Below are 22445 nucleotides of genomic sequence, written 5' to 3' on the forward strand. Positions count from 1 at the left end.
CGTGGGAGGAGCCTGGTAGGCTACAGTTCATGGTGTCGCAAAGAGTTGGACACGACTAACTGACTTCACTTCACTTCACTTCACTCTGCATAGAAGTTAAAGAAGCAAGGAGCCACTTCACCTTGAGAGGATCATCTAGACTGTAAACATGATTGAACCCTGTGAGGGTCTCTAAGGAAACATTTAAGATTCTGGCATAAATTTTGGAGATCTACTCATCTCAAGCTGCTCAAGACCAACCTTACATATATACGGAAGAACTGTCCATGTACAGCCTGATGAAACTCCCCGCACTTGTGGTGCAGTGGAAGGAACCTGTACTTACAGGTAGATAGTGAGCTTGGAGTCCTGGATCAGCTACATATCTTTAACAAAAGCTATGACCAACCCAAAGAGCATATTAAAAAGCAGAGACATTACTTTGCCAACAAAGGTCCATCTAGTCAAAACTAAGGTTTTTCCAGTAGTCATGTATGGGTATGAGATTTGAACTATAAAGATAGCTGAATGCCGAAGAATTGATGCTTTTGAACTGGTGTTGGAGAAGACTCTTGAGAGTCCCTTGGATGGCAAGGAAATCAAACCAGTCAATCCTAAAGGAAATCAGTCCTAAATTCACTGGAAGGACTGATGCTGAAGCTCAAATACTTTGGCCACCTGATGCAAAGAGCTGACTCACTGTAAAAAAAACCCTGGTGTTGGGAAAGATTGAAGGCAGGATGAAAAAGGGACAACAGAGGATGAGATGGCTGGATGGCATCAGCAACTCAATGGACCTGAGTTTGAGCAACTCAGGGAATTGGTGATGGACAAGGGAGCCTGGTGTGCTGCATTTCATGGGGTCACGAACAATAGGACACAACTGAGCAACCGAACTGAACTGAACATCACCGACTAACCATTGGAGATGCAACGGTTTTCCTTGTTAGGATTTTTTAAATTGGAGTGTAATTGCTTTATGGGCTTCCCTGATGGCTCAGCAGCAAAGAATCCACTTGTAATGCAGGAGATGCAGGTTCGGTCACTGGATTAGAAAGATCCCCTGGAGGAGGAAGTGGCAACTCCAGTATTCTTGCCTGGGAAACCTCATGGACAGAGGGGTCTGGCAGGCTATGATCCATAGGGCCATAAAGAAATGGACAAGACTAAAGCGCCTTAGCACAGCACATAACTGGTTTATGGGCTTTCCCAATGGCCCAGCAGTAAAGAATCCACCTTCAGTGCAGAAGACACAGGAGATGCAGTTTCAGTCTCTGGGTTGGGAAGATCTGGTGAAGGAAATTGCAACCCCCTCCAGTATTCCTGCCTGGAGAATCCCATGGACAGAGGAGCCTGGCGGTCTGCAGACCGTGAGGTCGCAAAGAGTCAGACATAACTGGGACACTGAGCACATCATTGCTTTACCGTGTCGTGTTAGCCTCTGCTGTAGAGTGGGATGAACCAGCTACACGTATACACGTATCCCCTCCCTCCTGGGCCTCCCCACGCCCCCCATCCCACCCCTCTAGGTCACCACAGAGCATGAGCTGAGCCGTCTGTGCTACAAAGCAGCTTCCCACTGGCTATTTCACACAGGGTGGTGTGTATATGGCAATCCTAATCTCCCAATTCATCCCACCCTCTCCTTTCCCCACGTGTCTGTTCTCTACACATGCATCTCTGTTCCTGCCCTGCTAATAGTTTCATCTGCACCATTTTTCTAGATTCCACATATATGTATTAATATACAATAATTGTTTTTTCTCTTTCTGATTTACTTTACTCTGTATGACAAACTAGGTCCATCCACATCTCTATAAATGACCCAATTTCATTTCTTTTTATGGCTGAATAATGGAGAATAATGTGGCAGTTCCTTAAAAAACTAAAAGTAAAACTACTATATGACCGAGCAATTCCACTACTGGGCATATACCCTGAGAAAACCATAATCCAAAAAGACACATGAACCCAAGTGTTCATTGTAGCACTATTTACAATAGCCAGAACATGGAAGGAAACTAAATGTCCATCGACAGGTTAATGGATAAAGAAGATGTGGTACATAAATAGAATGGAAATGTAGCTTTTAAATGTATCATTTACTGACACTGGTAGTGTGATTTTGTAGGAGAATATCATTTTTTCAAGTGCTTAGTCACTCAGTTATGTCTGACTGTTTGTGACCCCATGAACTGTAGCCCGCCAGGGTCCTCTGTCCTTGGGGATTCTCCAGGCAAGAATACTGGAGTGGGTTGCCATGCCTTCCTCCAGGGGATCTTCCCAAAACAGGGATCGAACCCAGGTCTCCTGCATTGCAGGTGGATTCTTTACTGTCTGAGCCACCAGGGAAATCCATTTTTTTCAAGAGGCATGGAAAAATATTTAGAGGTGAAGTGTCATGATGCCTACAACTTAATTTCAAACAGTGCATCAAAAAAAAAAAAAAAAAAGCCAGCCACATACAGGAAATTTTAAAAAATCAATGGATCTAGGAGGAGGGTGTACATCTATTTATTCTACTAATCTTTCCTATTTTCTGCATCTTTGAAATGTGTCATCATAAAAAATTGAGGAAAAAAATCACAAGGATAAACCACTTAAGTGGCAACACAAATTAGTTACCTTGAGATAAATATACTAAAATATATGAACTTTCTTACGGAGAAAATTATAAACCCTTATTGGAAGGTATTAAAGACTAAATAGATGGAGACATAAATAATTTGTGTATGGAAGATACAACTTCAAGGATACTAATTATCTCCTCAAGTTGACATATTAGACTGAATGCAATTGCAACCAAAATTCTAACACATCTTTTGGAGTTCACTGATGAAATCAGTCTAATATATACTTGTGAGCAAGAAAGAACAAAAGACCAGAAAAAGTTAAGACACCCAAAGAAAAGCAAAGACATGACAAGCTTATTCCCAAACCAACTGTCCTGGTCAGAAGGCTAAATGTAGGAGATCAAGTCTCCTAACTTCATTCTAGAAAGCTGTGTGATGATACTGGTGTAAGGAGAGGAGGAAATCATGAATGGAAAAGAACAAGGAGCAAGACACAGCCATATCTATCTGGAGACATGAAATGTTACAGGGATACAGGCCAGGGGAGAAATCTCATGGGATAATCCATTATCCACATGGAAAACGATGGAGTTAGAACCTTGCATCACATCATATATGTAAATCAACTCGGATGATTTAAAGACCATATGGGAACATGAGAACGAAGGGCTTGCGTATTTAGAAGATGCAGTAGTTAGTACGGGACAGCCTTGCTAGGATTTCCTTTCCTATGTGCCTCTCGTTACACCGGGCCACGAGATCTTGGGAGATCTGGGGAGCAGAGGTGAAGCAGGAATTAAAGGTTTTGCTCCCACATTCATTGCTGGCCAGCTGGCTCACTTCTTCGCACAGGGCAATGTCCAGGCCCTTTCCCCTGACCCTCTCGCTTCTGAGACTCCAGGCCGTGTATGTTTACCTCTGTGATGATGAGCCCCACCCCAGCTTCTTCAGGACACTCCCATCAAGGTCAGGGGCAACAATCCAACTGTGTGGGCTCCAGCTAGTCCCCCATTTCACACCTGTTGTGGACTGAATTATGAACCTCAAATGCAGATGCTGAAGCCCCATCCCAACGTGATTGGATTTGGAGATAAAGCTTTCAGGTAATGAAGGTTTAGTGAGGTCATGGGTAGACTGGTGATTGGTAAGATTGATGCTCCTCGTGGAAAGATCTCTCTCACTTTGTACGCACGTTGAGGAAAGGCCATGTGAAGACACAGCAAGAAGGTAGCCGTCTATGAGCCAGGAGGAGGGTCCTCACCAGGAACCAAACAGGCTAGCACCCTGATTTGGACTTTCAGCCTCTAGAACTGCAAGGAGTAAATGTCTGTGATGTTTTGTTATGGCAACCTGAGCAGACTGATATGCCGTCACTCATTGCCCCGTGGAATGCAAGCTCTGGCACTAAAGAACACGAGGGCCACACAGAAACTGCTTAGACAGCTTCCTCAAGTGCAAGGTCAAGTCCTCTAACCAACCCCTTTTGAAAACACAGAGACACATCACTGTAGAACACAGAACAAATTAAAACTGAGTGAGGGCTCCAATGTAGAGGAAGTTTGAGGACATTATTGCGGAATGAAATAAGCCAGACAAAAACACAAATGCTGTGGGATTCTACTCCTATGAGGTCCCCAGAGGAGTCAAATTCCTAGACAGAGAGTAGATGGCAGCTCGCAGGGGCTGGGGGTGGGGAACAGGGTGAGTGTTCAGGGGACTGAGTTTCAGTTGGGGAGATGGAACATTCTGGAAATAAAGATGGTTGCACCACACTGTGAATGTCCTTAATGCCGTTGAACTGCACACCTAAAAATGGTTAATATGTGAATTTTTATGTAATGTATATTTCACCACAAAAACAAAGATACCAGATCAGTTCAGTTCAGTTCAGTCGCTCAGTCGTGTCCAACTCTTTGCAACCCCATGAATCACAGCACACCAGGCCTCCCTGTCCATCACCAACTCCTAGAGTTTACTCAAACTCATGTCCATCGAGTGGGTGATGCCATCCAGCCATCTCATCCTCTGTCGTCCCCTTCTCCTCCTGCCCCCAATCCCTCCCATCATCAGGGTCTTTTCCAATGAGTCAACTCTTCACATGAGGTGGCCAAAGTACTGGAGTTTCAGCTTCAGCATCAGTCCTTCCAATGAACACCCAGGACTGATCTCCTCTAGGATGGACTGGTTGGATCTCCTTGTGGTTCAAGGGAATCTAAAGAGTCTTCTCCAACACCACAGTTCAAAAGCATCAATTTTTCGGCGCTCAATTTCTTCACAGTCCAACTCTCACATCCATACATGACCACTGGAAAAACCATAGCCTTGACCAGACGGACCTTTGTTGGCAAAGTAATGTCTCTGCTTTTTAATATGCTATCTAGGTTGGTCATAACTTTCCTTCCAAGGAGTAAGCGTCTTTTAATTTCATGGCTGCAATCACCATCTGCAGGGATTTTGGAGCCCCAAAAAATAAAGTCAGCCACTGTTTCCCCACCTATTTGCCATGAAGTGATGGGACCGGATGCCATGATCTTAGTTTTGTGAATGTTGAGCTTTCAGCCAACTTTTGCATTCTCCTCTTTCACTTTCATCAAGAGTGTGGTATATTTCACCACAAAAACAAAGATGCCAGATCAGCAAAAATTAAAGTTACTCAATACCATGTGTGGCCCAAACTGAGTCAGCTGGAGGGGAGGGGAGGGTAAAGGGGGAGGGTGTAACTGGAAGCCTTTTCAGAATTCTGCAGCAACACTGAAGTTGTTGAAAGCTCTTCACCCAGCAATCTCACTCCCAAGTATGTGGCCTGAAATATTCCTGTGAAGTTTCTATAGAAATGTTTACAGAGGCACAATTGCTATTGCAAAAGCCTGGAAACAACCTAAATATTGACAAGAAGTCCTGTCAGTTCTTCTCGTGGGTAAAGAAATAAGTATGTGTTGGTCTAATTCACATGATGCAATGAAACTGGGCAAATGATAGGGGTGTGCTTTACCACAAATGAATCTCACAAAACGTGGAGCAAAAAGGTGAGCCTCAAGAGAACAAAATACAGAGGATTCCCTTCATGTAAAGTTCTGAACATTCAATGTTAAACAATGTTTTTAGAGGTATCTACATATATGGTGAACTGTGTACAAGAGAAAGAAGTGGATTAACACCAACTCCGTACTGCGGTTTTTCCCCAGTGGGAATGGATGCGATTCAATGAGGAGAGATGTAAGCTGGGGAGACTGGACATCACGCATAATGTATTCATGATATTATGTCTCTAAGCCTGGTTGATGAAGACATAGGTGTTCCCTTTATATGTTCTCTATAGCATTTTGTATTTTATATATATATATATATATATATTTTTTTTTTTTTTTTTAAAAGCTAAGTGCTAAAGAATTGATGCCTTTGGTCTATGGTGCTGGAGAAGACTCTTGAGAGTCTTTTGAACAGCAAGGAGCTCAAACCAGTCCATCCTAAAGGAAATCAACACTGAATATTTATTGGAAGGACTGATGCTGAAGTTGAAGCTCCAATACTTTGGCCACCTGATGCAAAGAGCTGACTCACTGGAAAAGACCCTGATGCTGGGAAAGATTGCAGGCAGGAGAAGGGGACGACAGAGGATGAGATGGTTGGATGGCATCACCGACTCAAAGGACATGATTTTGAGCAAACTCTGGGAGACAGCGAAGGGCAGGGAAGCCTGGCATGCTGCAGTCTAGGGGTCTCAGAGTTGGACACGACTGAGCAACTGAACAGCAGTATGCTATTGTTGGGGCTTCCCAGGTGGCTCAGTGGTAAAGAACCTGCCGCCAATGCAGAGACACAAGAGATGCAGGTTCAATCCCTGGGTGGGGAAGATCCCCTGGAGGAGGGCAAGGCACCCCACTCCAGTATTCTTGCCTGGAAAACCCCGTGGACAGAGGAGCCTGGTGGGCTACAGTCCATAGACTAGCAAAGAATTGGATACGACTGAAGTGACTTAGCATGCATGCACACATATGTTATTGTACATATGGAGTATTTCATAATTTTACAAATGATGCACGTGTCATTAAACTTTTTTTTATAATGTGTGTAGCTGAACATGAATGCCTTTTTAAAATATTTATTTCTATTTATTAAGCTGTGCTGGGTCTTAGTTGTGACACGCTGGTTCTTTAGTTGCGGCATGTGGGATCTAGTCCCCTGACCAGGGATCAAACCCAACCCCCTTGCATTGGGAGCACAGAGGTTTAACTGCTGTACCATTGGGAAGCCCCTGAACATGAATGCCTTGATGAGAAGGATGGAACTGCTCACCACCTGGCAGTAATAAGACCATCTTGGCCCCATGGTGCTTCAGATGGACAGGATAATTCTGTGTTGTGGTTTTGGTGCTCACCAGAGTTCCATGGGTGCCCAGAGTCAGAAAGAGTAAAAAGGAATCAAGTCCCTTGAAAAACAAGGATGCAGGACACACAGGATTTATTCCGAACCAAAATGAGGAGGACTGTGCGGAAGCCATATGATGCCATGCCCGGTGAGCTCAGGACTTATGGCCGGTCCTTCCAGAGTTAATGAGGCCCCTCATCAAACCCCACTGCTGAGCAAACAGCATCTCTAGCGGCTGCTTGGGATGGTCTCCATACTTTCACCAAGTTCTTTGGGTGAGCCCAGATCCCACTTGTTCACACAAGGAAAAAGTTTTCAGTAGTTGTTTCTCGTGATTGAAGCCAGTGGTAAGGCTTTGCGCCAAGGCTCAGCAAGTCCTGGGCCTCTGGCCCGTAAAAACAATTACCTTTCATTAAACATTTTCTGCGCCAGTCATCACGCTGGGGGTTTATGCTACCTCACTTTGAGAGAGAGGCATTGATTTCCCCATTTTTACAACTGAGGGTCCTGAGGCTCTGGGAGAGGGGATGCACCAGACCCTGCTTCAGCACACAGGTGGGGCTAAGGCCAGAACTGGGTCTCTGGGCTCGGCCGACTCCTGGGCGGCGCCATCAGCTTAGGGCCCGGAGCTCCTGGTACCCGGATGTGGGCGGGGCCTGTGTCCTCAGTCTGTTCTGGGTCTCTGGGCTCCCTTTGCCCCAGAACGCAGAGGGAGGCAATTGCAGGGGCAAGGGTGTGTGGGGCGGGCGGGCGGGGTGGGAGAGGGGGGAACGCCCACAGCAGCCGCAGTGAAGGAGGAGCAGCCCTCTGTCAGCCTCCTCCTGGGCCCTGGGCCCCCTGCCTCCTGCCCTGGTCCTCCCGCCTCCATGAGGAATCACGCTGCATTCAGGGATCTAGGCCAGGGCACTGGACGATGTGCATTCACTCAGGGCAGCAAGCCACCTTGGCTCTGGGGGCTAAGTTCCCACTCTGTCCCCAGAGGCACCAGATTCATAACAGTGGAGCAAATACAGGACAGTGGAAATTTAAAAAAAAAGAAAAGAAAAGCCACTTAGAAAGGGGAGGAGAAGAAGCAGCATTTTATTTGGCAGCCACCTGGCTGTCCCTTACCGCTGTCCCTGCCCTGCTCTCCTGGAGGTGCTGGTGGTCCCAATTCTGCCCTGGACCCACTTCCTTTTGCCAGTTCAGGTGGAGGTTTTACGATTTTTCCATGCTGGATGGGACATCACTGGAGGTGCAGACTCCAGGTCTATGGCTGGCTTGCCGGGCTTCGATTTCCATCAGCCAGTTCTGGTCAGACAGGCTAGACTCAGGCCTGGTCCTTGGCTCTGCCCGGCCACTATCCTGGTGCACAGAGGGAGGAGTGCTGGGGAGGGGCCCCACCACCTCCCGGGGCCTCCCCTGAGCCAGCCAGACCCAGTGCCTGAGCCACAGTCTGGCTCTTTCCATGATTCCGTGCCTTTCTCTTGCTTAATGTTCTTTTTCCTCTGGAGAAGATGAGCTCCTGCGCTGAGAGGTTTATTCACCACTGACTGTCTCCTCTCACAGCCATGAAGAGACAGCCCTGTAACCCTCTAACCGCAGTGCCTCAGAACACACTGGCTCTTCATGGGGTCCTAGGCGGCTCCTGACCAAATGCCCATCTCCAGGCTGGGACGCCAGATCCCCTCCCAGGACCCTCCTCTCCCAGGACAGCGTCTGCACCAGTGACCAGTGGGAAGTAGCCCTGACTCCCTGGGGGTGGCCCAGGCCTCTGGGGTGATGGCACCACAGCTCAGCCCTTCCCTCTATCCAAAGCTGCTTCTTTCACCCCCAAAATGTTTAACACTCCTTAAGAAACTTCCTGTCTCCAGGGAAGCTGACACAGGACAGAAGTCAACTAATCTCTTAGGGCTGCAGTGGAAAAGCCATAGAGAGAAAAGTTGGGTTTAAATGAGTAATGGCACGTAAAAGGTTTAGAAAAAATATCACTATTACTCAGTTATTACTACTGGTGCTAACTGGCTTTGCATGTGGTGCTTGTGGTAAAGACACAAGAGATGCAGGTTCCATCTCTGGTTCGGGAAGATCCCAAGGAGGGGGAAATGGCAACCCACTCCAGCATTCTTACCTGGAGAATCTCATGGACAGAGGATCCTGGCGAGCTACAAAGTCAGACACAACTGAGCAACTAAGCGTGCATGTACTATTGGCAGTACTGCTCATAATACTCAGGACACACCACTGCCTCCTAAAGCATGGCCTGCTATAGCTCTAGCAAAACCCCCAGCCTGACTCAAACCCACATCCTCATGGCGACGTGTTCTAGATGCTCAAGGTGTACCCATGCAGCTAAGAACCATAAATTAAGGATGTTCACTGCTTACATATGTGAACTCATCCATTTCCCATTAATCGACTGTGGAGTTAACCCCCTGATGGAGGAACCATCAACCCCAGTCTGGGAAGTTTCAAGCTCTGTCTCTCATCGAACCACATTTCCAACTTGGTGCACCAAAAATCCTGTTATCATCAGAGCCCCCTATATGGACCTTCTGTCAGGAGCCCAATGAACTGTGTTCACTCTGCCTTAGGGACTAGAAGTTTTTTTCATCAGGTCAAAACTAATATTTCCATCATATTGTTGAATGCCAACACTTTCAGACAAGAAACCGGAGCAGAAGTGCAGGTAAAATACAAATGCCAGCACACAGGTTAAAGCATTTTAGTAGATGACCCCCTGCTCTCAGAATAATGATTTATTGTTAAACAAACTTTCTTAAAGGTCAGCCATCAGAGTTAGTTTCAAGCCCACATCCTGGGCTTTCTGAAAACCTCAGAGCTGAATAAAAGGCAAGGTGCTGAGGCATTAAAGGGCGTGACAGTTTTTGGGGAGGTCATGGTCACAGATCCTTTTCTTTCAAGCTGCATGCTTTCAGGAAAGTGAGACCAGCACACCTGCTGGCCAGCTCACCCCTTGGAGGATGTCCAGAGGCTGGGAGTTCCCTACTGGGACCAGGACTAAGGCTGACAGCCTCGGCAAGGTGGGGGAGGTGGGGACCAGTGAGTGGCTCCAGTGGGGGACAGAGACTGCACGCAGGAGCTGCTTCTCCCCTTCTCCTGGCAGGGAGGCCTGGGGCCACCACATATGCTAGGAGAGGACCAGGTCCCATGGGGTGTGGGGGCCAAGGGGGGGTGATCTGAACTCTCCTTTTCATCCGCTAGGTCTGCTGGGTCCATCTTGCAGCATGTGCAAGATTTCACTGGAAATGTGCTACTGCTTGAGAAACCTTTAAAGGTGGGCTGGGTCAGACTTCCCTGGTGGTACAGTGGATAAGAATCTGTCTGTGCCAATGCAGGGGACATGAGTTCGATCCCTGGTCCGGGAAGATCCCACATGCCCCAGAACAGCTAAAGCCCATGTGCTGCCAACTACTGAAGCCCTCGAGCCTAGAACCTGTGCTTGGCAACAAGAGAAGACGCTGCAACGAGAAGCCTGCACATTGCAACCAGAGAAACTGTGTGCAGTCACAAAGACCCAGCACAGCCAAAAACAAATAAATGTGAAACTTTTAAACAGTGGGCTGGGTCAGACCTCAGAGACCTCACAGACCTGTTCAAAGAACTTAGTTGGACCTCAGTGCAGGGGCATCCTTGAAGAGTTTAAGATGGGAGATGAGATGGACTTGCGCCCCTGGTTTCTGCCACCACCCCTGCCCCACCAGGTATGTGGCAGGAAGAGGAAGATGCTTGTGGGGGCAGGGTGCTCAGTGAGATCAGATACCCTGGAGACTCCTGATAAGTTTCATTTGCTTAGCAAATAATATTCCTCCCCTCTTACTTTTAGCATTTTATTAAAATTTGTTTCTAAATGAGCAATACAGTTTTTATTATCTTCGCAGGAAGCAGCTTAATGTCAAGGGAAATCAAAATGTTTTTATTACCAAATGCGACGTATTTGCAGGAAGATTGCTCTGATGAAACCAGCCCCACTGAATCTCTGTGTGAGCCCTGGGTCTTCACCCTGCTGACACCCCCACACTACAAAGAGGGGTATCACTGATCTGGATAGTTCTCTTCTCTGAAAAAGAGAAAAATTAGAAATGTTATTCCATTCATAGTAAGTTCTTAAAGATCTAAAAATCAGAGGTTTTGTTTTTCACAAGTATTCCTCATTCTAAAACATGCTGGATGTGACTTCCCTGGCGGTCCAGTGGTTAGGACTCTGCCTTCCAATGCAGGGGGTCCAGGTTTGATCCCTTACTGGGGAGCTGAGATCCTACATACCTCAAGGCCAAAAGCCAAAACACAAAACAGAAGCAATGTTGTAACAAATCTAATTAAGACTTTAAAAATGGTCCACATCAGAAAAATAAAAACATGGGGATTAAAAAAAAAAAAAAAAAAAAAAAGCTTGATTTTTTTCATGTTACACCTAATTTCTCTCTTCTAGCTCAAATCCAGGCAAGTAACCTTGGGAAAAGATTAAGCCTGGCCAGTGATGCTACACGTACTCTTTTTGGTACTCACGCTTAAATGCCCTTTCAGACTTTGAGGAGACATGGGGGTTCCCCAAACTTCCATGGTCAGACCTTGGCACTGGCTGAATTTACGTCTCCCAGTTCCCTCCCTCTACCTGATCCCTGATGCCCTGAGTCAGGAAGGCAGCTTAGCAACCTGCATCTAATTTTTTTTTTCCTGGTAATGGCTGGTTCAAAGGTTCATAAAACTCTTCAACCTCTTTCTCCCCAGAGGAACACAATGTCCAGTCGTGAGTCTATGCAGAATGTGAAAGAGACAGCTGCTCTGTTGGGTTGGGGGCCACAGGCTACAAAGCAGAACAAGAGGTGCACCTGGGGTGCAACCTGGGGTGGCCAGCAGCTTCAGGACTACCTAGTCCTTCTCTCACTTCTTCAGGCTCAGGGATGCTCCAGGTGTGGCTGCCTCTGCTCAAGAAATGAGCTGTAACTGATCAATATGCCTCATGGTTCATCTGGACTCAAATGACTCTAGTTCAGTTCAGTTGAGCTGTGTGACCCCGCTGAACACAAGTTCAATATCTATGCACGTATGTGTACTCACGGGGCTGCGCTAGGTGGCTCAGTGGTAAAGAACCCGACTGTCAATGCAGGAGATGTAAGAGACGTGGGTTCGATCCCTGGGTGGGGAAGATCCCCTGGAGGAAATGGCAACCCGCTGCAGTATTCTTGCCTGGAGAATCCTATGGACAGAGAAGCCTGGCAGGCCACAGTTCATGGGATCGCAATGAGTTAGATGTGATTGAGTACACACGAAGACCTGTCACTGTGTACACACATAGCCTTGTCATGTGTATACATATGTATGTGTGTATAAACCCATACAAGTGCAAACATACACATCTATATAGTATATATATGCAATGTGTGTATATATATTTAAAGATGAAAATACAAAGACATGCCTTTTTTCTCACTGATTTTTAGAAACTGTAGCTGCTTCAGTGACTCTTTCCTTTAAAATATGAAAACTGAAACCCCCCATGCCCCATGCCCCTGCCTGTCTACATTAATAAGATTTTACCCAACACCTTTGTTAGCGTGGCTGCTATTCCAGGAGGCTCAGGCAAACTACTTGGTCATTCATTCCGGAAACCTCCCAAAAGGTCCACTTTCAGTGGGAAGTGTCAACACACAGTTCATGCCCTGAGGTTCTATGAACCCTGCTTTAAACTCCCTGCCCGGCTCTTCCCACCAGTGTGGCTCTGGCAGCACGATCTACACCTAACCCTAATCATACCTGTGCCCCCCCAGCCCCCCAGCTCCTAAGAGCCCCCAGTTTCCATTCCAGGGCAAATCTCACCCGCCTCCCTCTGCCGCAGAGGTGAGCTCTGCCTTACCGCCAGGACTAGCAAGTGAGCTGGGCTCTGTTTTGGTGAGTGAGTGGTGTTGAGGAGCCTGAACCTGACATTAATGGACCAATTTTCCATAGTTGGACAGAGATAAATTATTCAGTAGAGTTAATAAGGAAAACTAAACAGCAGTCATGTTCCTGGTTGTAAAGATCTTTCAGTTCGGGTACAAATCGTCTGCTGTGAAACAGTAAGTTACTGCACATTGAAGATGAAAGAGGGGACCTCTCTGGTGGTCCAGCAGCCAAGACTCCACACTCCCATTGCAGGGGGCCTGGGTTTGATCCCTGGTCAGGAAGCTAGATCCCACGTGCTGAAACAAAGACCTAGAGCAGCCAAATCAATAAATATAAATTTTTTTTTTTTACAGATGGACGAAGACAGCAATCTCTTTTCTCCTTTACCAACTATGGCCTTCAAGAAGGAACGGCTCCCAGTTCCGCTAGTCACCCCCAGGCAGTGCTCTGGGAGGGACTGGAGATGGCCCCCAGTGCATTCTGGCTGTCAGAACGGGACTGAGAGAACCAACTGCCCAAGAGATGGAAGAGGAGGCCCAGAGATACCAGAGTGGCCCCTCCCAGGCCTCCAGGGATCCCTGTGGTCAGAGCACTGAAGTCTGCACTCCCTCTGCTTCTAACTCCTTCTGTAATCTCATAGGCAAATTGCTTACCTAGTTCCTTTATTCACAAAATTGGCGTAACAACATATTTCTCCATCGTGGAACATTAGATTGACCAATGAATGAGGAGATACTTTGCAAACCAGGAAGAGCTAGGCAAATCCAAGGGTTCATCTTTTCCAAACTGGTGTACTCCTGGGATGGGCTGGACAGAGGCATCCACACCTAGGGTGTCATGTATGGTTGTGCAGGTTGTGGACTGCACAACTACAGGGGTGTGTTTCACATCTGTAGTCATGCGAGATGCATACCTTTAACATGACAGCATCCAGCAAATGCCGGAAAGGATGATTTACTCTAATTCATGTGAAAGTGCTGAGCAAGCTTGGGTTGAGGTTGCCTGTCCAGCAGCATCTTGTAAGATGGGAGGAACGAACCCAATGGCAATATTCTCCTCTACAAGGTTTGCAAAGTTAAATCACTGTTTTAGTGTCTTAACTGTTCTATGACTTAACTATAAGGCTAGGGGCCAGAAGGAAAACCATCAATCACTTTAAAACTGTGTCAAGTCACTTTAGACTGATCTAGAACCAAGCTCCTAAGTGTAGTGGTCAATCCAGGTATGAGTCCATCCTTCCAGAAACACAGAAATATAAAACCATTTTGAAACAACATTTTAAAATAGGGAGACTTCACAGAAATCCAGTTCTCTATCTTTTCTTGAGAGATCTGGCTGCTCGGGCTCCATACCTTTTAGATGGAGCAGGGGTGGCCCCAGCTACCCTGAACCTGTCAACTTAAAGAAAAAAAATGCAGGGCTCCCCATGTGGTCTAGTGGTTAAAAATCTGCCTGCCAATGCAGGGGACACAGGTTTGATTTCTGCTCCAGGAAGATCCCACATGCCACCGAGCAAGAAAGCCGGAGTGCTACAACGACTGAGCTTGTGCTTTAGAGTCCGGGAGCCGCAAATACTGAAGCCCGCATGCCTAGAGGCTGTGCTCCTCAACAAGAGAAGCCACTACAGTGAGAAGCCAGTTCACCCGCGCCCCAAAACAAGAGAAAACAAGAGCAGCCCCCATGGGCTGAAAAAAGAGAAAAGCCAGTGTGCAGCAACAAAGACCCGGCACAGCCAAAAATGAACAAATAAATCTTTTTTAAAAAGGAAAGAAAAAAAATGCAACACAGCAGAGCTGAGTTTGTCCAGGGACTTCCTGAGTCCAGGAGACAGCCTATAGCAGCTCTGAGGGAACTGCCCCCAAGAGGTTGGGGAGAAGCTGGTTTATACATTATTTTTTGGCTGGAAAATACCTGCAGTCAATCATACATCTCGGTAAAAGGTTATCCACTGCTGGTCACAAAGAAGAGATATTTAGAGTAAGTGATGTTAGTACTTTGCTATATACGGGAAGATGCGGGAACCTGGGGTCATTGACGTTCTCCCTGAGACGCGCGTGGAGCTGCCTAGGGGCGGCTCGTCCACAGCACAGGGCACCTCCTCCCACGGGCACCTTCCTTCCTCTCAGCGCCCAGTCGGCGGACACTGCCGGAGGTTGCAGCTCCTCCCTTGTAGAACTGAGTGCTAGGCAGTCTTCGCTCTCCTCTGTGTATGTGGGCATCTGTGCGGCTGCTCCTGGCACGGAGGGCCCTTGGCACCACTGGACCACCTGTTCCAGAAGCTCCGGGTCCGGGCAGTGCTGAACATACAGCGCTGAGCTTCGGATACCTATCTCCCTGCAGCCTGAGACCAGAAGCTGCTGCCAACACTCCCATCTTCTGTGCGGCCTCCCTGCTCCTCATGTCCTTACTTAGTGGGATGAGGAGAACAGAGGAGGGTCCCCTCCCATGCCTGCTTCTGCTCTTGGACACCCCCACAATTACTGGTCATCTGCCACACGCCAGGCCTGTGTTGGGGGCTCAGAGAGGGCTTGTCCATGTGCAACTGTTGTTCCACCAGAAAAGGCCGAAATTTGCAAACAATAAACACATAGTGTGGAGTGGAGCTAAGAGCAAAAAAGAAAAATTAAACCAGGGCAAGGAGGCAGAGAGAGGCTCCTTCTCACATGGGAGTCAGGGAGGCCCTGACGAGAGGCTGGAGAGGAACGGGTGCCCCTCTGTAGGGTAATAGCTTTCCAGGTAGAGGCTCAGAGAGCAGCCCTAGGGGCTGCACGGGAGAAAAAACAGGAACCATGAAAGATGAGATAAGAGATGGGAGATGGAGGCAGGTGGTGGGAGGTCTTGGGGCCTCGGGAAGAATGCAGGTTACATTCTGAGTTGGATGGGAGCTGAGACATCACAGGGCTTGGTTTACACTTGGAAGGCACACTCTGCTCTCTGCTATGTTCAGAATAAATTGCTGGTGAGCCACTTGGATGAGGGAGGTGCACAGAGACACCGTGTTTGGTGGGGCCAAGAATCCTGGAGGCTGGGACAGTAACAGAGCGATGGGATCAGCCTTAGTGAGTGGATGTGGGCGAGAGGCAAGTGGGGAGTCAGAGAGGACCCTGAAAACAACCCTTGGAAGGGAGGGGCCATTTACTGAGACAAAGAAGCAGATTTGGGGATGGTTAAGAATGTGGTCTTGGGAAGATTGAGTTTTAGATGCTTTTATGGGTTGAATTGTGTCCATTCTCAATTCACATGGTGAAGCCCTAACCCCAGGACTTTGAATGTCCTGCATTTGGAGGTTGGGCCTTTAAAGAGCTGATTCAGTGAAGATGACTCTAATCCCATCTGATTGGCATCCTCACAAGAAGGAGAATCTGGATACAGAGAACAGGGATGGGATAGAGAGAAGACCGCTGAGGACGCAGCAAGAAAACAGCCACCCACAAGCCAAAGAGAGAGGTTCAAGAGAAACCAGACCTGCTGACACCTTGAACTCGGGTTTCTGGCCTCCAGGCTGTAAGGAGCTGTGTTGTTCAACTCCTCACAGCACATGGTATTTCGTGACGGGTCCCAGGAAATTGACGCGGCTGCCAACTGAGCCTTTAAGTGGAGACGGTCACTCTGTCAGAGCTGAGGGAAAGGACACTCAAGGCTGCAGTCACCAGCAGAGGATGATGCTACTGAGACCCCAGGTCTCGACGGACCCCCGGGGCAAGGAGTGACCCCCATGAATGGAGCTGGTGTGGGGCAGGGGATCCTCAGGGGAAGGAGGATAAGAGGGCAGAGCCTGAGATGGGGGCAGGAGGGACCAAGCGGAGAGAGGTCCCGGGAGGCAGAACAAAGAAGGGGTTCCAGGCAGAAGGAGCAGCTGGCCTGTGATGAGAGGTGGACCAGACTGGACCCCAGCTTGATCCAGGGACCACAGTGAGGGTGATTCCAGTGACACCTCAAGTCCTTTAGAGGCACAGTCTTAAGGCCCATCCACTATTGGAGGGTTTTCTTCTATCTTATTTACAGAAGGAAAACCCAGCCTAGGAATGGGCATTGCTGTGGGCTCTCCCTGCGGGCATGGACCCCTCATCACACACAGTCCTGTCTGTGTCTGGTGGAAGGATGTATCTAATCTGGTTCTTCTGGGAAGGACCGTCAGCTCCCAAGAACTGGGCTGCCCCCATCACCCTTGGTTTCCAGGAAGCTCAGAAACAAACTTGCTGTGTTCACCTCTACAATCGGCGTGCTCTGCTTCCTCTTTATCCTTCTAGTTTGCTTGTTTAACTTCCTTATTGCTCAGGTCTTTTTATTCTCTTTAGCAACCTTGCATCAGACTTTGGCGATAGGTGGCATATAAACCGATCCCAGGAAATGGAACACCTGTCCAGTCCACCCAGGCCCCCTTAGAGGGACTCTGAATCCTGGGTCTTCTTTTCAGGATATGTTTCATTATCAAGATGACTACATTAAATTCTCAAATTTTCAAACCAAATGAATCTACTTATTTCAATATAAAACTTTAAAAATAGATTCCAGGTCCCTCCTGCCCCCAATCACAGGCTCTGCCGTCTTATGCTGCCCCCCGGGTTCCCCCCAACACACCAGCGCCATCCCCTTCCTAGGGGCCTGTCTAGACCCCAGCTCTCAGTAGCATCCTCTTCCCTGGGGGTCCGTTGGTTAAGACTTTGTCTTCCTACGCAGGTGGTGCAGGGGGTGCAGGTTCGATCCCTGGTTGGGCAGCTAAGATCCCACATTCCTTGTGGCCAAAAATGAAACAACCTGTAAAACAGAAGCAATATTGTAATGAATTCAATAAAGACTTAAAATGATAATAATATTTTTTAAATAAATAAAAATAGATACCGTGCAACCCCATAGAAAGAAAGGTACAAAGGTAAAGAGCAGTTGGAGATAAGGAATCACTGCTGGTAGCTGCCTCCATGGGCCTCATGGTACCGGGAGACGCCCCATCTGGGGAAAAGGCAAAACCAGCAGAACCACAGCACTTACTACTCAGGATGCCCGACTGTGTAACCGTCTCAAACAGGAACCCAGATCCCCGTGGAGAAGGTGACCAGAGGTCTATAAAGAGGAAGCTGAAACCCTCCTCTCTACTTAGAAAAGGGCAGAGTATAGACACGAAGCACTGCACCCCAGTCCTCCCTTCTCCTTCTCAGCAAATTCTCTCCTCCCTTCAGTTTACAGCCTTTTAAAAGAATGCTCAGTAAGTAGTTCTCTTAGGGATTTAGATTTTGGGACTAAAGAAACCGGAAGGAACCACTTCTGGTCACTTCTCTTCATCTGCCACCTCCTTGTCCAGGAAATAAAAGTCCACAGCCAGCTCTAGCCGGGATGAGGCGGGAAAGGGGAGGTGTAAGAAAATATGAGTTAATATCTCAACATATGTAATCTGGAAAAGCTGCTGAAACCTCTAAGCCTCAGTTATCTCACCCATGATATGGGATAAGCAGCATCTGCCACCATGGGGTTGTGGGAAAGTCTGAAAGACACAAACTTTAGCAGCCGTGGCACTGTGCTTGCTGGGTTCTGCACAAGCAGCCTGTTATTCCTGGACGTGGACAGCATCTGACAATTCTTTCACCCTGTTCTCAGGTCACCCAAGAGGATGGAGCCATAAGAAAAGGGTCTTACTGCCTTGAGGAAATAACAGTGATGATGGTTTGATGCAGAACGAAAGGATAGGAGCATGTGGGGTACCAGCCTGAGAAATCGAAACACCAAAGGCCAGGTCTCAGGAAAGAAGCCTGCAGTCCAGTTCTCAAGACCTGGGTATTTTTGTCTGGTTGTTCATCAACGTTAAACTCATCGTTTCACCCACAGCATTGGTGATGTGAACACAGAAGAGAGCTCCTACCTAATGATAGTTTGACTTCCACGTATAAAGTATCTTCCCTCATCCTGAAATTTAACCAAGAGAAGTGAGAAGAAAACCACATGTGTTATGGTTTCTGGCAAAGCCTGGACTAATGTAATTTCCTGTAGGAAGGCATTAACTAAGCATCATTTTATCGGGCTGGATTTTGGGAGAATAAGTGAATTTCCATGTTGGTTCTTATTCGGTGATAGCAAACAAAGGCCACCCAAAGCAACGAGGAAAGTATTATAGAAGGAAGGGGTTTTAAAACATTGAAAAATAATTTATTTTAAAAAATATTTATTTATGTGTTCTTGTGGCTGCCCTGGGCCTTCATTGTGGTATGTGGGGTTCTCTCTAGTTACCTCATGGCAGGTGTGATCTTAGTCCCCTGACCAGTGATCAAACCAGCGTTCCCTGCAAGGTGAATTTTTAACCGCTGGACCACCAGGGACATCCCCATGGTCAATATTTTTGGAAACTACAATCTTTTGTACCAATGGTACAAAGTAACGACATAAATATTCAAATTTCTATTTCAGATTAAAATTTTTCATTATGTATAATGAAATTGTAATCACATAGGTGCTATAGATTTGTTTGAAATTGTCAGTCACTCAGTCCTATCCAACTCTTTGCGAGCCCATGGACTGTAGCCCACCAGGCTCCTCTGTCCATGGAATTCTCCAGGCAAGAATACTGGACTGGGTAGCCATTCCCTTCTCCAGAGGATTTTCCCAACCCAGGGATTGAACCCAGGTCTCCTGAACTGCAGGCAGATTCTTTACCATCTGTTCCAACCATCATCGAATCAATGGACATGAGTTTGAGCAAACTGTGGGAGATAGTGAAGGACAGGGAAGCCTGGTGTGCTGCAGTCCATGGGGTCACAAAGAGTTGGACACAACTTAGCAACTGAACAACAACAATTGGTAGGTTACATTCTTCATACACAAATCCTGATTCCCAGTGTGATGGTATTAGGAGTGGGGACTCTGGGTGATTAGGTCACGAGGATGAAGTCTTCATGAATACAGTCAGTGTCTTTATGGAAGAGATCTGGGTGAGCTGAGGACCCAGTGAGATGTCAGGCATCCACGGACAAAGGAGGCCCTCCTGACCACACACTGAACATGCTGGCAAGCTGATCTTGGTTTCCCTTGCCCCAGCAGCCAGAATTGTGAGAGTTGCTTGCCGTGTGAGCCACCCAGTCTACGGTATTTATGTTATAGCAGCCTAAACGGACTAAGACAATAGGCTTAATTTTCTTAAGTTTGAAGGATCCACCATGTGCTCTGTATGTCTGTGGTGCCTTCTGAATGTGAAGAAGTTAGGTGTCACTAGCCTGCTTAACTGATGAGGCCCAGAGTTGGAGCATCTTGTTCAGAGTACCAAGGTGGTCCAGGCTGTGGCAGGGAGGGGCTGGAGTCCATGCCCACTGCGAATCCTTCAGTGTAGTTGTGTTGTCAGGCTGGGCACCTGTTACCAAGTCCAAGCTCCCTCTGCTCACCACATAAGTCAATGAATCTGAGACCAGGTGTTGGGATCAGGAAGGGACTTTGTTCAGGAACCGGCTGATGGAGAAGATGGCAGACTAGCTCCTCAAAATAACCATCTTGTCGGGGCCTGGTTCCCAGGTTCTTTTATGGATCAGAGATGGGGGAGGAGGTGAGGAAACAAAGTAAAAGACTGTTCAATCCTTACAAAAGTCCCCTAGAATGGCAAGCCTCAGGCAGGGGGATATACTAGTTTCACCTCCTTATCTCCCTCAGGCAGGCCATTATGTATGCTTACAAAAGTGGCAAGATGTGGATTAAAATCACAGCAGCTCCAGTGTAAATTCAAAATTAACCCTTCCCAGTTAAAATTCCCCCCTCTCAATGCACATCCAAAATCTTGTGGGAGAAGGGGTGGACCATTTTGCTTGTCAGATGGATCTTCCTGGGAGTGCCTGCCATTGGTGCTGGAGTTTTAAATGTTGAGGCTTGTCTTCTTTTGTTCCTCTTGGAAAAATGCCTACTTTACACCTGTAGACTTAGAAATAATGAACTTCAAACTTAAGAAGCAGCATCTCAAGTTAAGAAATTTACCCATTTTCTATGCATGGGAAGAAAAGATCCTGGAAAAGATCCTGATGCTGGGAAAGACTGAAGGCAGGAGGAGAAGGGGATGACAGAGAATGAGACGGTTGGATGGCATCACAAACTCAACAGACATGAGTTTGAGCAAGCTCTGGGAGATGGTGAAGGACAGGGAAGCCTGGTGTGTTGCAGTCCATGGAGTCACAAAGAGTCAGACATGACTGAGCCACTGAACAACAATGACAATGTATGGGAAGATGCAAGATCCAGGGCTCATTAAGTCATATTTTATATATCTTAGCTACCTGGGGCCTGTAATCCTCCTGCATTCTCAATTCTTCTCAGGACTCACCATAGGGAGTGGCTGCAGTCTGCTGACTGCCAGGTGGCAGGGATTCCCCTTCCTCAGGGCTTGCTAGCTCACATTGCTAGGGCTGCAGTTGCTGATCCCATTTCTCAGGTCTTCCCCTCTTGGGAGACATTTTATGATCAACTTTTGTCCCAAGGCACTGGGAGGCTCATCCCAGTTCAGGCAAAATTCTTGATATGCCACTCTAGGGGTTAAGTTTTGGACCAAGCCCCACCAATAATTAAAATTCTCTGGATTCTAAGTGTTAATATTACCCAGGAAGCACTACCCCTTGTTGTTTCTCCCCATACCTAGAATCACAGTGCTACAATTGTTTCCTCAAAAACATTTAGTCATCAAAGTTATGATGGAGGCCTGATTTACACATTGTTTACTGCAAGAGACAACAATCTTACAAATTGAACAGGATATAAGTAATGTAGACTGTGACATAGTGTAGCACAGAGACACCAAGCATGTTCTGAAAACAAATTTTTAATGATTATTATAACTAGTTGTAATCCAGTTACAATAATCAAGGGACAAAAGGAACCATGACTGATTTAATGAGCTATCTGCAGTTTCATTGTACTGGCCATGCACACTTATTCATGGCTTAATCTTTGAGACAAGCATATATTACTGGCAGGATCAACCAGGTAGAGAGAAAAGGGAAAATGTTCCAAACGGCATAATCTGCCAAACCATTGCAAGTCATAATTAGTTGAAGAAGTTTTTTTCTTACATCTGAAAAACACAGATTTAAACTGGTGATCCTTTGAGACAGAAACCATAAAAATTGCAACCATATTTACGAGTTTATTTAGTTCTCTGTAACCAATCCTTTTTGTTTTGCTTTATGAAGTCATCAAGTTTCTCATTAGAATTCAATTTTTTTTTTAATTCAGTTAAGTATAATGGTCTGAAAGTTAGAAACTTGTTTTTATCTGAAAGTCCTTTCTGTAAATCTTAAAGAGGAGGCATTTTTACAAAGGCCTCAGAGTGAAACCATAGCTGTTTATATTAACAAAAAATTAAAGAAGGAAAGTTTAAATTTGATTAAAATGCAATTGGCAAAGCAACCTGATTACTGTTATGACATATAACATCTTCAGTTCAGTTCAGTCACTCAGTTGTGTCTGACTCTTTGTTACCCCATGAATCGCAGCACTCCAGGCCTCCCTGTCCATCACCTATTCCCGGAGTTTACTCAAACTCATGTCCATCGAGTCGATGATGCCATCCAGCCATCTCATCCTCTGTCGTCCCCTTCTCCTCCTGCCCCCAATCCCTCCCAGCATCAGGGTCTTTTCCAATGAGTCAACTCTTCGCATGAGGTGGCCAAAGTACTGGAG

The sequence above is a fragment of the Cervus canadensis genome, chromosome 7 (genome assembly GCF_019320065.1).
Source record: "Cervus canadensis isolate Bull #8, Minnesota chromosome 7, ASM1932006v1, whole genome shotgun sequence".
Taxonomy (NCBI): domain Eukaryota; kingdom Metazoa; phylum Chordata; class Mammalia; order Artiodactyla; family Cervidae; genus Cervus; species Cervus canadensis.